This window comes from Oncorhynchus tshawytscha, linkage group LG02 (assembly GCF_018296145.1).
Source record: "Oncorhynchus tshawytscha isolate Ot180627B linkage group LG02, Otsh_v2.0, whole genome shotgun sequence".
NCBI lineage: Eukaryota > Metazoa > Chordata > Actinopteri > Salmoniformes > Salmonidae > Oncorhynchus > Oncorhynchus tshawytscha.
The window spans coordinates 17695087-17700489 of NC_056430.1; positions in this window are offsets into that span (position 1 = coordinate 17695087).

A 5403-nucleotide genomic window follows, 5' to 3' on the forward strand; every position below is an offset into this window, starting at 1 on the left:
ATAGAAAAAAGAACTGAAAACTGATCCCAACATCCCGTAATAGAGTCATGGGTTTGGACTAGCTAGTGACTTAATGAGGAATGTGTAGTCATGCCTCAGCTGCATGGCGTCCCACCTGTAAAACAAGACATTATCTGTACAGAGGAAGGAAACCTCTACATACACACTGGGCCCTAAACAGAGGAATCATGTCCCTTTCCTCCATTTCTCCTCCCTCCATTATATATATTTTTAAAAATCTACAAAGAGACAAAACATCTGTTACTTTTGCATCTGGATCCCCTTTCCATATTGGGTGTGCAAGAAATGGAGGAATGAAATAGAATAAAGTATTCTACTAAAATGGGATACTGTGTGTAGCAGTTCCTTTTATGGCATATTATCTTTCATGGTCTGACTTGGCTGTCTAAAATGCCAACATTTCAGAGATTACTACGAGATGTTCCACAACGGTTTCCAGGACAGACAGCACATGTTCACAATTTGTCCAAAAACTATTTTAATTTCATTTATTTTTATTGTGATTTACACTTGATATTACAACCCCCCCCCCCACACACACACACACAAGGTGGAATGTAGGTATGAATAAAGACACTGGAAACTCCACAAGTGTAGGTGAGGGGTGAAGTGGTACCTCTTGATCACTGCCATTGATCAGTGGCCTGGGGATGGAAAGGCTGTGTGCTGTAGCATGTTTGAGGACTGTCGGGACTCACTAACCACTATAAGGGGTCTCATGATAACACAGATGGACAGATGGACACTGGGGAAATGGCTTCTCATTAGATAGTTGCCAGTCAGGGCCAGGACTGTTTCAATGTTGATTAACAAGCAGTAGAACTAAAGAGCAGAACAGGAGAGTGGAACAGAGAACTGGACAAAATGATTAAACAGGCTGGCATGGTGCTGAGGAAAACAAACACACCGATATTGCTGAGAGCTCAACACAGTCAGGATGCCTTGGTCAATTGAACATGACTGTTCTGTCTCATCAGAGACTGATTTATTGAATGTTCATGATATACTGTATCTGCCTTTGAAACTTTTTCTACATTCACTCTGCCTGTTTACTCCTTGTAATGGCTTACTGTAGACTGGTGTACAGTGCAGGGGATTCCAATAGCTTTGGGACTAGGATGTGAGTGGTGTTGTAGTATAATGACAGTCAAAGTGACTGCCCATAGTTTACAAGGAATTAAAATAACCATTGACCATACAAAGCTGTGTCTCAAACGGCACACTATACTTTGGGATGTACCCTTGTATTTGTTGTTGGTTTTTCCTCTGGAAAAAGTTTTAAAATAGTAACTTACATTTAAACAGCCTACTGTAATAAGGCACAGTATAGTACAGAAAATATTTTGAGGATTGTACTTCATACACATTTTGTGTATAAAAACATAGCACACACACACATATACAGTACCAGTCAACAGTTTGGACACACCTACTCATTCAAGGGTTTTTCTTTATTTATACTGTTTTCTACATAGAATATTAGTGAATAATAGTGAAGACATCACAACTATAAAATAACACATATGGAATCATATCGTAACCAAAAAAGTGTTAAACAAATCAAAATGTATTTTATATTTGAGATTCTTCAAAGTAGCCACCCTTTGCCTTGATGACAGTTTTGCACACTCTTGGCATTTTCTCAACCAGCTTCATGAGGAATGCTTTTCCAACAGTCTTGAACGAATTTCCACATATTCTGAGCACTTGTTGGCTGCTTTTCCTTCACTCTGCGATCCAACTCATCCCAAACCATCTCAATTGGGTTGAGGTCAGGTGATTGTGGAGGCCAGGTCATCTGATGAAGCACTCCATCACTCTCCTTAGTCAAATAGCCAAAACGCTGCCTGGCGGTGTGTTTTGGGTAATTGTGCTGTTGAAAAACAAATGATAGTTCCACTAAGCGCAAACCAGTTGGGATGGCCTATCACTGTAGAATGCAGTGCTAGCCATGCTGGTTAAGTGTGCCTTGAATTCTAAATAAATCACAGACAGTGTCACCAGCAAAACACCTCCACACCATCACACCTCCTCCTCCATGCTTCACGGTGGGAACCACATATTCAGAGATAATCCATTCACCTACTTTGCGTCTCACAAAGAAACAACGGTTGGACCCAAAAATCTCAAGATTGGACTCATCAGACCAAAGGATAGATTTCCACCGGTCTAATGTCTGTCCATTGCTCGTGTTTCTTGGCCCAAGCAAGTCTCTTATTATTATTGGTGTCCTTTTAGTAGTGGTTTCTTTGCAGCAATTTGACCATGAAGGCCTGATTCACTCAGTCTCCTCTGAACAGTTGATGTGCCTTCCTTTTCTGTGGCTGTCCTCATGAGAGAGAGTTTCGTCAATGCGCTTGATGGTTTTTGCTACTGCACTTAAAGAAATGTTCAAAGTTCTTGAAATGTTCCACATTGCCTGACCTTCATGTCTTAAAGTAATGATGGACGGTCGTTTCTCTTTGCTTGAGCTGTTCTTGTTATAATATGGACTTAGTCTTTTACCAAATAGGGCTATCTTCTGTATACCACCTCTACCTTGTACAACACAACTGATTGGCTGAAACGTATTAAGAAGGAAAGAAATTTCACAAATGAACTTTTCACAAGGCACACCTGTTAATTGAAATGCATTCCAGGTGACTACCTCATGAAGCTGGTTGAGAGAATTCCCCAGAGTGTGCAAAGCTGTCATCAAGGTAAATGGTGGCTACTTCAAAGAATCTCAAATACAAAATATATTTTTATTTGTTTAACACTTTTTTGGTTACTACATGATTCCATATGTGTTGTTTCATAGTTTTGATGTATTCACTAGTATTTTATAATTTAGAAAATAGTACAAATAAAGAAAAACACTTGAATGAGTAGGTGTGTCCAAATTTTTGACTGGTACTATATATATAGTATAGCTCCTTTAACCTGTGATAATAGATGGACATTTCCCCACTATAGTATTCCTTAGACCATGAGAATTAAATAAATAAATAATATAAATAGAATATCTGGTATTGGATGTTCATTCTTCTTTCATAACTACCTTATGATATAACTCTAAACCAAAATGGAACACGCAGAAAATACATTTCTGAAACAACAAAATGATACCTTGTCATTGCTGTGTGCTTCTCTGTTATTCACAGGTGAAAGCTTATACTGCTATATAATTATCTAGACCAACAGCTATTTTTGTGTCTCACAATCCCTTATTAGCGCTATCAATTGATTGTTTACCTGAGATGTTTCAAGTCTCCATTTTCAATGTTTAATTGTGATTATTATAGAGCTATTGATCTAAATCCTTCCTTCTCAAACTCGTGAGTAATTTTCAAACTATTGATTATAATAAATTATGGGTACTTTACAATGTTCTGAATTTGTTGCGCCTTCTTCACCACGCTGTCTGTGTGGTTGGACCATTTCAGTTTGTCCGTGATGTGTACGCCGAGGAACTTAAAACTTTCCACTTTCTCCACTACTGTACTGTCGATGTGGATAGGGGGGGTGCTCCCTCTGCTGTTTCCTGAAGTCCACGATCATCTCCTTAGTTTTGTTGACGTTGAGTGTGAGGTTATTTTCCTGACTCCACACTCCGAGGGCCCTCACCTCCTCCCTGTAGGCCGTCTCGTGGTTGTTGGTAATCAAGCCTACCACTGTAGTGTTGTCTGCAAACTTGATGATTGAGTTGGATGCGTGCATGGCCACACAGTCATGGGTGAACAGGAGAGGACTGAGAATGCACTCTTGTGGGGTCGTCTGTGGACCTATTGGGGCAGTAAGCACATTGGAGTGGGTCTAGGGTGTCAGGTAGGGTGGAGGTGATATGATCCTTGACTAGTCTCTCAAAGCACTTCATGATAACGGAAGTGAGTTGGGGCGATAGTCGTTTAGCTCAGTTACCGTAGCTTTCTTGGGAACAGGAACAATGATGGCCCTCTTGAAGCATGTGGGAACAGCAGACTGGGATAGGGATTGATTGAATATGTCCGTAAACACACCAGCCAGCTGGTCTGCGCATTCTCTGAGGACGCAGCTAGGGATGCCATCTGGGCCGGCAGCCTTGCGAGGGTTGACACGTTTAATTGTTTTTCTCACGTTGGCTTGTCCTCAAAGCGAGCAAAGTAGTTGTTTAGTTTGTCTGGGAGCAAGACATCGGGGTCCTCAACGGGGCTGGTTTTCTTTTTGTAGTCCGTGATTGACTGTAGACCGTGCCACATACAGTGGGGCAAAAAAATACTTATTTTCCACCATAATTTGCAAATAAATTCATTAAAAATCCTACAATGTGATTTTCTGGATTTTTTTTCTCATTTTGTCTGTCATAGTTGAAGTGTACCTATGATGAAAACTACAGGCCTCTATCATCTTTTTAAGTGGGAGAACTTGCACAATTGGTGGCTGACTAAATACTTTTTTGCTCCACTGTACCTCTCGTGTCTGAGCCGTTGAATTGCGACTCTACTTTGTCTCTATACTGACACATAGCTTGTTTGATTGCCTTGCGGAGAGAATAGCTACACTGTTTGTATTCGGTTATGTTTCTGGTCGCCTTGCCCTGATTAAAAGCAATGGTTCGCGCTTTCAGTTTTGCGCGAATGCTGCCATCAATCCACAGTTTCTGGTTGGTGAAGGTTTTTATAGTCGCAGTGGGAACAACATCACCGATGCACATGCTAATAAACTCGCTCACTGAATCAGCATATACATCGATGTTGTTGTTCGACACTATCCAGATCATATCCCAGTCCACGTGATCGAAGCAATCTTGAAGCGTGGAATCAGATTGGTCGGACCAGCGTTGAACAGACCTGAGTGTTTCCTGTTTTAGTTTCTATCTATAGGCTGGGAGCAACAAAATGGAGTCGTGGTCAGATTTGCCGAAAGGAGGGCGAGGGAGGGCTTTGTATGCGTCCACGTTAAAGTTAGAGTCACAATGATCCAGAATTTTGCCAGGTAGGGTCGGTCATTCGATAAAATTCAAGGAGCCTTGTTTTTAGATTAGCCTTGTTGAAATCCCCAGCTACAATAAATGCAGCCTCAGGATATGTGGTTTCCAGTTTACATAGAGTCCAATGAAGTTCTATGCCAGGGTTAGGTTTTCAGAAGAATGAGCCATGTTTTCCTTAACCTTTTCACCTGGGCTTTGTTCCTTTCATATTCTTTTTTATTCTGACCAACTCCCCAGTCCCTGACGATGACACTTAACATGATGATGCCACCATAATACTTGAAAATCCAGGGGATTTCATTACGAGTTGTGTGCTATTCGATTTGACAAAAAAAAAAAAATTTTTAATTTAGGCTAAAAGGTTAATGCAATGTTTACGAAAAAAATGGATACATGTTTCCCTAAAAATTGTGCAAGGTTAGTATTCAAAATGA